Here is a 12,998-nt window from a genome sequence, read left to right on the forward strand (position 1 = left end):
GATGTCAAACATTACATAAAGATTTATGGTGAAATTAATACCGTGGATCAAGTGTCAGTGGTGCTCCCCATTTGCATTTTGACAGCATTTCTGTCTCTCTGCGGTTCCTGAACAGTCTAACGACAGGTTTGCGGAAGTCGGAGCCTTTCTTGCTGCAGTTACTATAGGAGACATTCTATGGGTTTTCAATGTGGGCAAGATAGGCAGACTTCAATTCATATTCTCTAACTTTGCTGGGTCTTTATGTATGCTCACCAATAAATTAATCCTTGTGCAGCTACAGCAATCAACCCTGAACCCAATCCTTCAGAGCCCCTTCAATGCTTCTGGTCAAAGGTGAAAGGCCCACACTCCTCGGTCTTGCGTTCACAGCCTTTCTCCACCTGGCCCCAGTCTACTTTCCTACTGCATCCCTCCTGTGCTGGTCAGCGTGTCCGTCCGCTCACTCCCCGTACCTTTCCACCTTTGGGCATTGACTCAAGCTCTTCTTCTCACCTGGAATATCTTCTTCATTTTGCTCTACAAACCCAAACTACTCATTCTTTTTGTAAAATTTGTATTTCTTAATTATACAAAATAATGCATGACTACATAATGTTTAGAAAAATATTTGAACAATATAGATTATAGAAGTATATGGATAGTAACAGCTGAGAGCCTCGCTGCATTCTAGCCCTTCCCTGCCCGCCTCCATCCCCCCACTGCACTCCCCTCCTCCCAATTCACCAGGTATCCTTCCAACTCTTTCTCCCTGCATTTAATATACATATACATTTTTTAAATTTCATTTTTAGGTAAGTGGGGTTACTAGTAACTATACACTCTGTCCTGTGACTAGCTTCCTCCTGTTCAAGACCTATATTAAATTTCCTCTCTCCCCAAAGCCCCCCTCATTGCTTTAGAATTTAATGCTTCCTCCTTCATTGCTGGTGGTGCCTTGAACTTCTAACTTGTTATTCACGATACTCTATTGGCTTCAGAGCCATCTTTTTACGACATTGGGTTGTTTAACATTGTTATATGTTCGTGTCTTATCAGTGGAATGTGAAGTCTTTGAGGGCAGAAACTTATCTTTATCTTTTGTGATGGTTAGAACTGTATTATGACCAAAGCAGGCATTCAAAAATATTGTTTTGAGTTACGTGAACTTCAGGTTCCTTCCCCATTTCCCAATCTAAGGGGTTAAAGCACCACTTAAATGGAGAGAAAAATAAAAGTGTATCAGCCTGAAGGGCTTTGGAGTGTTCATGGCCTCTCCGAAGAATCCTCCCAATCTGTTCTACATGATGGGTGGGCAGATTCCTACACATCCACTGAGAAGCTCAGCAATGTTGTGAGAAGTCACAGGCCCCGGACAAAACTTTTCTTTTCTGAACTCTCAGACCAAGGACAGCTCCACCAGTTAAAGAACCCTCAGAGATGAAAGCATTCTTATATAGTGAAGGGACATTTACAGTGCAGGGGGATGGGAAAAAGGGCTGTGAGGAAATTACAGTATATTCACTCTTCACACTTTTTAGATCTAAAATTTCAACTTTCACTGACCTACTTCTTCAGTGGAATTAATCACTGGCCTCACAGCCACAGCAATTCAAAAAGCCTTTCACTTTTCCTTTTAACATAAAAGCTGTATAGTTGAACTGGACTTTACTTTTTAAAAAATGTTATTTTCTCAGATCACAGAGAAGGTGAAACAACCAATACAACAAGTCATATCAAACAAGTTACTTAATCACTTCCTTGCCTCCGTTTCTTTACCCATAAAAGGGGTATAACAATAGTGCCTACTTTATTGGATTCTGATCAATAAATGAGATCACCAAGGGTAGCATATAGCAAAGTCTGGCTCACAGTAAGTACTCAAAAATGTTAGCTATGATGAGGATGATGGAGTTATGGCTTTTGATGTCTGTGTCCAGAGCTGAAAGTGTGGTCTACATGGGAGTTTAGTCAAAGAAGGCTGACAAGAAAGAACATTGTGAAGCTGTTCTAATGCTGAACATTATGAGTGATAGTTCTTAGAAAATTCTATCTAATGCCTTCAATCTTCTTACAACACATTTGCTTAGAATTTTCCCTAAACTGACTATTGCTTGAAATAGATGGGTTATTAAATGGAAAATCTCTTTTCATTAGCAATTTCCTCTGAAATAGTATTAGTCATAACTGGATTTTCTATTTCTTTTGATATTATCCTACATATCTTCTATTAATAGTCTCAATTCTTAAGTCCAAATAACCCATTAAAAGACTCTAATTTAATATTTAATCACTAAGCATTTTATTTTATCAAAAAAGTTGCTGTTGGTCCCAAAAGAGCTAAATCCTTCAACCTGGGCCATTAATCAAAACAAACAAAATTATTTTAGTTAAGGGCTAAGTACTTAGAATGCTGCAGATAACCAAAATAGTTAAAATACTTCAAATTGCTAATTTTAGGATCTCAAGTAGTTGTTAAGATGCTGTGGATATACACAGAGAAAACCTGAAGCAACTAACTGGTGAATCCAGATACAAAGACACTCGGCATCACCTGGTGGAGAGTTTCAGGTTGAGTTACTCAGTTAGTCAGTTGTTTACTTTGCCTGGGTGATGTCTATGGAATACATTAACGTAGGCTACCTTGATAATTAATGTGTGTTCATTAATGCACAGGCCAAGGGTATAGGATTTGAGGTCAGAAAGATGAGAATTTAAATTCTAATTTGGTCATCTCCTAGGTCAGTCAGTGAACTTGAGCAAATTGTTAGACCTCTCTAAGACTCAGTTTCCTCATCTCTTAAATGGGAGAACCATGTATTTTGCTGGCTTGTAAGGAAACAATGAGGCAACATCCTATATAATAAAAAAAGTAATATGCAAATTGACCCTAACAGCAGAACCACAGGGAATGACCGGTTGCTATGATGCGCACTGACCACCCGGGGGGAGATGCTCAACACAGGAGCTTTCCCCTGATGGTCAGTGTGCTGACAGGGGGAGCTCCACTCAGCCAGAAGCCAGGCTGACAGCTGCGAGCGCAGCCGGAGTCTCTTCCACCTCCTTGGCAGATCTAAGGATGTCTGACTGATGGCTTAGGCCCACTCCCTGTGGGGTGTGGGCCTAAGCCATCAGTCAGACATCCCCCGAGGGCTCCCAGGCTGCCAGAGGGATGTCTGACTGCCAGCTTAGGCCTGATCCCCTGGGGAGTGGGGCTAAACCAGCAGGTGGACATCCCCTGAGGGGTCCCGGACTATGAGAGGGCACAGGCTGGGCTGAGGGACTCCCCCCGAAGTGCATGTATTTTCATGCACCAGGCCTCTAGTACATATATAAAGAGCTTAACTAACAGTTAGTAGGTAGATGTTGGATTATTTCTTTCGTCTTTTTTTTAACCACTTCAATATTTAATCCTTGATAATAAACCATCAAATACAAAAATATATCAGATGACGATAAGCACTGTGAAGAGCAAAGTGGGAACCCTAAATGTCTACCAGTGTGGGGAGGGGTAGCTAAAGCAAGAAAAACCAGGACAGACATGGATAAGGTGGCTTAGCCTCAGTTCAGACATAGACATTGTCAAGATGCACAAGGCCAGTTGAGCTCTTTCATGATCGTGACCGTCATGATCAGGCAGACACAGTCTAAGTTATGGCAGCAAGTGTAGAAGAAGTTGGGAATGAGGAAGTGGGGGAGCTGAGACTTGGGGGACTAATGACCTGTAGGGCCAGCCACTGGGATCAGCAGCCCTTAGTCTTAAATGCAGGTTCCATTGTCCTGGAAACTCATACTTCCCATAGATACCCAACATTTCAGTCCAGAGGGTGAGGTGAGTTGTAGTAGCAGCTTCTTTTGATTATTTAAAAATCTATATTATTTTAAAAATAAAATGCCCTGGCCGGTGAGGCTCAGTTGGTTGGGTGTCATCCCATGTACCTAGGGGTTACCAGTTCCATTCCAAGTCAGGCACGTGCCTTGGTTGCCAACTCGATCCCTGGTAGGGGGCATGCAGGAGGCAGCCGATTGATGCTTCATTCTTGCATCGGAGTTTCTCTCTCTTCCTCTACAATCCAATAAAATATTTTAAAAAATAAAATAACCACATTACAGCAAGAATATAACCTAAATATGGAAAATCTAAAAGATTTAGAAAAAATAAGCCAACTATGATCCCATTAGCCTAATGTATTTTATATGGGCATTTGGGTTAATTTCTTCTAGTCTTTTTTCATATGCATATTTAAAGATAACAAAACTTACACTGTAAAAATTGTGGATTCTGTGCTGTTACATGTAACATTGTCTCACAAGCATTTTCCCTGTTGCTAACCAGCTTTAACAGTGAATAACATATCATTAAGTAAATGAACAGTAATTTACTTAATTTAACTATCTCCTTATATTGTTAGATGTTTAGAGTCTTTCTTATTTGTTAATATTAAAAATGTGGTATCAGTATACATTTTCCTGCAGTTTTCTTCTCCATATTTTAGATTATCTTCTCAGAATTGATTTTCAGAATTTTCAAAACATTAAATGTTCCAGGACATCAACATTTTATGACTCTTCGTATTTACTGCCAAATTGCTTTTCAAAGGCATTATATCAATGTACAGTCCCAGTAATGGCGTGTGAGAGTAACAAACCTCATTGCATCCTTGAAAACATTGGGTTATTACATTATTAATTGTTTGTTTTTTTTACAGCTTCAGTTTCCGGGCCATGATAATAAACAAGTAAATACATAGCATGTCAGACAATGATAAGCATAATGGTGAACAGCAAGTGGGGAGGGAGGAAGTGGCGGGTGGGGCTGGTGCTGCTGTTTTGTATAGGATGATCAGGAAAGGCCTTTTTAAAGAGGTAGCTTTTGAGTAAGAGCTGAAGGAAGTAAGGGAGTAAGTTGTGAGAATTATCTGAAAAAAGAGGGCTTCAGGCAGAGAAACACCAAGGGACCAAGCAGATTCCTGTTGGGCAGTCTGGAGGGACAGCAAGAGGGCCAGGGTGGCTCCTGTCCATTAAGAGGGGGATGAGATAGAAGGGAAAGAGGCAGCCAGACGTGTCAGGCTTTATCGGCCACGGTAAGGCTTTTTCTTCTATTTTGAGTAGGATGGGAAGGCACTAACGGGTTTTAGAAAGAGGGGAGTCAGGAGTTGACTTGTGTTTCAAATGACTGGCTGATGCGTTCAGAATAAGCTAATATGCCCCAAACCAAACTCGACATCTTTCCCAGCAAACCTTCTATGTTCCCAGCATCTCTTTCTCTGACTCATCAATGCTCAAAACCCTAGTCACCTTTTGCATCTCAAAACCAGTCGTCACAAGCCCTGTCAATTCTCCCTCCAAAATGTCCCTCGTGTCTGCCTTCTCTAGCCATTCCCATGGCCAGACCCTACTGTAACAGTTTTCTAACTGATCTTCCAACCTCTGTGTTTCTGCTCACTCCATACCACTCAGCACTGTGACCACCATCCTAGCAAAGCATAATTCTCGGGTCTGCTCTTTAACTGTGCTGCCCTCCTTCCAGCGGTGAGGTCCAAATTCCCCAGAATGAAATTCAAGCTCTACCACAGTCTGATTCCAATCTCGGGGTCAAAACTTATCTCCTGTTATTATTCAGAATTAACTGTGCCTTCCTGTCTAACAAGTTTCCTGAACCAGCTCTGCACTTTCTTACCGTACACCTTTGCTTACATTGTCTCCCCCTTCCCTTCCCTTTCCTTCTAGCTCCACCCAGAAATCCTACCCATACTTCTGGGACCACCCCAAACATCACCTTCTTCACAAAGTCATCCCCAATCTCCATGGCTGGAATTAATCTTATTTCCTTCTGTGCTCCCATAAATTCTATCCCACTCCTGATACTTTCTATGCCATGTTATACCATAGTTTTGTGAATATGCTTTCTTTCCTTCTAAGTGGTATGTTCCTGGAGGATCCATATCTTATTCTATAGCACTTATTACAATGCCTTAAACATAATAGGTGCCCAGTAAATGTTTGTGGAACATAAATTCCCCAAGGCCGTGTTGTTAATTTGTTGTTGAAACACAATTAGAGTTCAAGTTATCTGAATCCCAACTCCATCTACCTTTCCCAATACCATTCTATCTTTCTGACTTCTTTTTTTTTTAAAGTATATTTTATTGATTTTTTACAGAGAGGAAGAGAGAGGGATAGAGAGTTAGAAATATCAATGAGAGAGAAACATCAATCAGCTGCCTCCTGCACACCCCCTACTGGGGATGTGCCTGCAACCAAGGTACATGCCCTTGACTGGAATCGAACCTGGGACCCCTCAGTCTGCAGGCCGACGCTCTATACACTGAGCCAAACCGGTTAGGGCTCTTTCTGACTTCTTTCTGTGGTTCCCTGTCAGCTCATCTGAAGTGCATTTGAAACCGCTAAGGAATTTTAAGGAAGGATGACTAGACAAAACGCAAATGCTGAAATTTATTGTCCATGTCGCTGTTTAAACCAAAGTGAAACTAATTTAGGGGCACTAAAATTTTGACTCTTGAGTTTAAAAATAAAAAACATAGCACATGCACATCTAGAAATCTTTTCCCTTCCCAGAGTTTGACTTTTGAGCTGCACTTAAACTTTTCGAGGTCAGGTTGCCATGCTGCTTGGTAGTCTGTAAATTTGTAGTCTGGGTGGGGGGAGGGGGGGGGAGGGATAATTGTGTGTGCGTGTGTGTGTGTGTGTGTGTGTGTGTGTGTGTATGTGTGTGTGATTTTGCTTAACAACTGTCAGCAACATTTCTAGCCTCTAAGAATATGAGAGCGTTTAAACATTTGGGATGAGAGCATAATTCCCAATTATCCCCATTTTGAAAAATAGCTCAAGGAACTAGTGTTCTAAACTGGGCCTCTGCTTTGGTATTTGAAATTAAATCATACTCATGATACATGTTATATGTAAGTATGAGTAAAAGGATAGTAAAATTATTATAGTATTTAAAGTATAGTAATAGCATTAATATGCACATATGAGAATTCTTGGTAATGACACTGATGCCTTAGGAAAAGGAAGATGTGACTGAATTAAAACATGTATCTTAAAGAATGCTTTGGGGTAGCGAGGGGAGAAAGGAAATGGGAAGACTCTTTCTCTCCTATCCAGCTCTGCCTTCTCTCCATTACAATGCAGATGAGGGCAGCATTGTTAGGAAGAAGGTCCCACTGAGGTTTTCACAAATTCAAATGAAATGGGATGAAATTAAAGCCTTACATTTTGTTGCTGCTAATCCTTACCTGAGGTTATTTTTTCCATTGATTTTCAGAGAGAGTGGAAGGGGGGAGAGAGAGAGAGAGAGAGAGAGAGAGAGAGAGAGAGAGAGAGAGAGAGAGAGACATCAATGTGAGAAAGACATTGACTGGTTGTATCCTGCACATGCCCTGACCAGGGCCAGGGATTGAACCTGCAACCCAGGTACCGGCTCTTGACTGGGAATTGAATCCGAGACCATTCAGTGTGTGAGCCAGTGCTCTGACCACTGAACCATGCCGGCCAGGGCAAAGCCTTACATTTTACATGGAAAAAAGGACGAAACTGAAGCACTAATTCATCTCACTCTACTCTGTCTCACTCTGACTGTTACAGCGGCGACTGACCTGTGAATCTGACATGAATTGCAATACAGGATCATAGAAATGAAAGCAACCTTTGAAGTAGTTTCATCAGACTTCTATCCTTGGCAAGTAAGCCTAAAACCATTACAAAGGATTAGTATTTAAGAAACTTTCCCACAGGCAATTTTCCCCACTACAACCTAAATTCCACCTTACAGAACATGACACTTTCTCTTGTTCTCTACAATGGAGATATGAAAATAGCTTTTAGCCATAGCTAATGATCATAACCATTTCCCTATCACATGGGTTGTATTTCTGAGCTATGGGGAGACAGCATAGAGTAACAGGAAAGAATTCGGGTTTGGAGCAGACAGATTTGTTCTTAAGCCAGCGATGTAGGATCACAGGCAATTTACTTAAGCTCTCAAGCCTCAGTTTCCTCACCCATAATGTGAGAATGATAATACCGTCAAAGGATAATACTGACCAAATTACTGTGAAGAATAGTCTAGAACAGTGATGGCGAACCTTTTGAGTTCGGCATGTCAGCATTTTGAAAAACCCTAACTTAACTCTGGTGCCGTGTCACATATAGAAATTTTTTGATATTTGCAACCATAGTAAAACAAAGACTTATATTTTTGATATTTATTTTATATATTTAAATGCCATTTAACAAAGAAAAATCAACCAAAAAAATGAGTTCACATGTCATAGGTTCGCTATCACTGGTCTAGAACAAGGGCTGTCCAGTAGAAATATATAATGCAAGCTGCAAATGTGAGCCACATATGTAATTCAAAATTTTCTAGTAACCCCACTAAAGGTAAAAAGCGACAGAGGAAATTAATCTTAGTAATATATTTTATGTAACTCAACATATCCAAAATAGCATTGCAACATCTATAATAATAAAAGTGTAATATGCTAATTAGACTGGACAGCCGAACGACCTTTCAGACGTCCTTCCAGATGACCTTCTGGACGAAGCCGGGGCTGCGAGGGCCAAGCCCCTTGCACGAATTTCATACATTGGGCCTCTAGTGTAAAAATATTAGTGAGATAGTTTGCATTCTCTTTTTTGCACTAAGTCTTTGATATCCAATGTGTATTTCACATACATGGTTTATCTCACGGCACACTCACCACACAGCAAGCACAAGGCCAGTGGCTACCACATTGGCGAGGGCAGATCTAGATAAAGGCTGCAAAGCATTTACCCATTATACTAGGCATGCAGTGAATCCTGAAAAGCTAGGTATTCCATTGTTATCATTAATAGTCTTCTTAGAGAACTGCGCAATCTTCTCAAAGCCTCCACTTCTCCGACTGGCCCTGCCCATGGTGCTCTCAGGGGTACCCAAGAAACTGGGTTGCTCAAACCTGCGCCCTCCAGTTCCTTCAGGGGCAACTTCTCCTGGTCACTCTCCATGTGTCCTACGCAGGGGGCTACAAAAACTGAGATCTGCATGGAGACTATATCCCTGGAGTCCCAATGACCCATTAAACCCCAAGAAGCAGGCACCACCACTAATCTGCCGCCTTCTCCTACAAATAGGACAGGATAGGGCATTGGCTCCAGCAACTGCTCGCTCCTATGTTTCCCCCTTACAAGCAGCAAGATGCTGTGCAATACATTGTGCTCAAACATTGATTTGAAAAGTTAAACATAGTTACCAATGACCCAGCAGTTCCACCAAGTATCCTCAAGAGAATTGTTAAAACATAGGTTCACACAGAAACCTGTACACAAATGTACGGAACAGCGTTATCCATAATAACCAAGAAATGGGAGCAACCCAAATGTCCATCAACTGGCGAATGGATAAACACAATGTGGGCTATCCGCTCAGGCACAGAAAGGATTGGAGCTGGCACGAGTACAACCATGGATAAACCTGGAAAACGTTATGCAAAGTAAAAGAAGCCGGTCACCAAAGGCCACATGTTGCATGATTCCATTTGTATACGTCATGCAGTGAGCAAATGTCTACAGTGAGCAAATCCATAGGGACCAGAAATCGATGGGTGTTTCCGGGGTCTGGGTGGAGGAGAGAGTTGAGAATAATTGCTGACAAGGACAGAGTTTCGTTCTGGGATTAGAGCATGGCAATGAGTCTACAATACTGTACATATACTAAAAACCTCCAAGTTGTTTCTTAAAAAGTTGATTTGTTGTTCCAGGAAAGCATAGTCAGATACACAAGTACTGCCAGAGCCCCCAGAATAGGGATTATTTGTAAGGCTTTAAAAATAGATCACCCATGCCCAAAGTATTATTTGATAGGATATCATCTTTAACTAAAGCATACATAAATCCAATCTTTCCTTCCCATAAATTAAGGTTGTTTTACATGTTAACAGTAAACTTATTAACTACTAAGAAGGCACAAACCTCAAGGACACACATGCATTTACTGGTAGATGTAACCATAAACATCAATGCACGTAAATGTGCCAGAATTTCCTGAAAGAACGGACCTCTCATTCCTCGATACCTGTCTCCCAACGTGCCCATCTCACCCTCAGGTGGCCCCTCACCTCTCCAGGGCCACCTGCCTTCTGTGTTAAGCCTGGGCCAGCCAGCCAGCCCGGGTCAATCTGGGCCTCACTGCTCACTTGTTTTATTATTGTAAACAATTCCCTAACTCTCTGTGCCTCTGTTTCCCTTTACAACAGGGATGACAAGGGTACCTGGGCTTATTGCAAGGATTAAGTTAACACACGGGAAGTGCTCAGAGAATGCTTGGCCTGTAGTAGATACTTTATGTGTTTTCTAAATAAAAACAGTCATTGAAACCCTGTCTCCCCGGCCTGCCAACCTTACGTGTACACGCTTTCCTTCTTCCTGGCACATCCTTTCTCCGTGTCAGCTCCTCTCCTCTCTTCCCTCAGCACTTTGTCCAGCTGCCACCTCAGCAGCCCTGATTATTCTGCCCCACGCCTTTGTTGCTGGCTTCTGTTTGTAGCATGTATCACCTAGGTCAGTGGTTCCCAACGTGGGGCACATGCCCCACAGGGAGGCAATCTGATTTTGAAGGGGGGCGATTTGAGAAAGAGTTATTAACAGTGAATTTTTTGCATTTCTTATGGTTCTAGGGGCCTCATATAGAGTATATAAATATCTATTGTGACATATTTATGCATTTCACTTCTGTTATATGTTTTAAAACTTTATTTGCTATTTTTTCATATCACTTCATATTATTATTATTATTTTTAAAATATATTTTATTGATTTTTTACAGAGAGGAAGGGGGAGAGATAGAGAGTTAGAAACATTGATGAGAGAGAAACATCGATCAGCTGCCTCCTGCACATCTCCTACTGGGGATATGCCCGCAACCCAGGTACATGCCCTTGACCGGAATCGAACCTGGGACCTTTCAGTCCACAGGCCGACGCTCTATCCACTGAGCCAAACCGGTTTCGGCCATATTATTATTTTTTAACAATTTCTGGGTTATTTCTTCCTCAGTACTTCAACTGTCCTTTTGTTCTTTTATTTTTCTCCTTCATGGACGCCATGTTCTTCGGAAGCTTGTTTAGATCAAGTTAATGGCCTTTTAGGCTTCCTCCACACGAATCAGAGTTCACTTTTTTGAATAATAAGAACTGTATGTCACAGGGGGGCATCAGGATTTCAGAGATGCCTAAGCAGGGCACGGCCAAAAAAAGGTTGGGAACCACTGACCTATGATCATGTGCTTATGTATCTTGTTTGTGACCCATCAGCTCCAACCAGAAGGCAGGGGTCTTCCCTGTCTGTCTGCTACTCAGCCCTAAGCACTGGGCCGTGGCTGTGGCAGAGAAGGCAGCCCCCTGTGATTTCTGAATGAACAGACAGGGGCTACTTCTGGGCCCAGGGGCACTGGGGGTCAGTGTGGGAGTGAAATGGACCTTTCACTGACTACCCTTCTGCACCACTTTCTATTTTACCACGCACGTAAGTTCTTTTCACAGCAAGGTGAAGTGAGAAATAAAATAGTAGGAATAAAAGTGGAGGTGGACCTGAGGTTGAAGCGGGCAGCATAACACAGGAAGACTTCAGGTACTCGTGACCAGAGAAGGGGCTACAGGGGTGGGCAAACTTTTTGACTCGAGGGCCACAATGGGTTCTTAAACTGGACCGGACGGCCGGAACAAAAGCATGGATGGAGTGTTTGTGTGAACTAATATAAATTCAAAGTAAACATCGTTACATAAAAGGGTACGGTCTTTTTTTTTTTAGTTTTATTCATTTCAAATGGGCCGGATCCGGCCCACGGGCCGTAGTTTGCCCACGGCTGGCTAGAAGAAAGGCCACCTTTAGACATCACTCCTGAGAAAAAGTGGAATGAGTCCTCGGAAATGGCACCCAGCCCTGGTGTTGAAGCACAGCGTGTACACAGGTCAGCAAGGAGTCTTAAGAAGACTCCTTTCGTGTTGTGCAATTTGTGTCCTGTGCCTATCGGCACAATGAGAAATTTTTCCATGGCAAAACGCCTATTTCCAGGCACAGTAAACAGAAGTGTTTGCGCAGGGCTGTTTGCCCACTTCCACCACTGCAGCGTGGACAGGCGGGTGGCCTCGGGGCCTGGGCGTCCTTGGGCAGACACAGATGATCTGTGTCCAAGCCGCCTGCGCACAGCAGCCTTCCTCATTCCCTAACGGGCCCTCTGGAATCCTGATAAAGACGACAGGATCCCACATAAGAACCGGACTTCAAATGGGTTGTTCTGTAAACTTATCCCAACTAGTTTGGAGTAAAACTCTACTCTAGGTTTCTTTGGGTGCCCCCCACCCCCAACTCTCTTTTCAGTATCTCCCTTTCCTTCCTCATGCTTTACTACCTCTCTGCTCTCTCCTGTTAGAACAACTGATGATGAGTCACTAGCCCCTAGGACAGCGGTTCTCAACCTGTGGGTCACGACCCCTTTGGGGGTCGAACGACCCTTTCACAGGGGTCGCCTAAGACCATCGGAAAACACATATATCATTACATATTGTTTTTGTGATTCATCACTATGCTTTAATTATGTTCAATTTGTAACAATGAAAATACATCCTGCCTATCAGATATTTACATTATGATTCATAACAGTAGCAAAATTACAGTTATGAAGTAGCAATGAAAATAATTTTATGGTTGGGGGTCACCACAACATGAGGAACTGTATTAAAGGGTCGCAGCATTAGGAAGGTTGAGAACCACTGCCCTAGGATAACATATTACCTCTTCTACACATTTTTGCCTTTAAAAAATGTCTAATAGGAAAGAATTGATGATGATGTTGATAATGATAATAAGGATGATGATGACCATCACAGCTGAGGGTAGCAGTTATTGTTTATTGAATTTTCTGTGTGTCAGGTATTCTACTAAACAGGGATGCAATTTATCTTATTTGATCTGCCAATAATCTAATGAGATAGATATTATGTTATAGGTGAGGAATG

General features: G+C 42.1%; 1 protein-coding gene across 1 annotated transcript in view; it reads right to left on the reverse strand.

The window, feature by feature from the left end:
* Nucleotides 1-12,998, reverse strand: part of MKLN1 (muskelin 1) — a 319,909-nt gene that overhangs the window by 270,339 nt on the left and 36,572 nt on the right. The window lies entirely within an intron of this gene.

This window comes from Myotis myotis, unplaced genomic scaffold (assembly GCF_014108235.1).
Source record: "Myotis myotis isolate mMyoMyo1 unplaced genomic scaffold, mMyoMyo1.p scaffold_m19_p_11, whole genome shotgun sequence".
NCBI lineage: Eukaryota > Metazoa > Chordata > Mammalia > Chiroptera > Vespertilionidae > Myotis > Myotis myotis.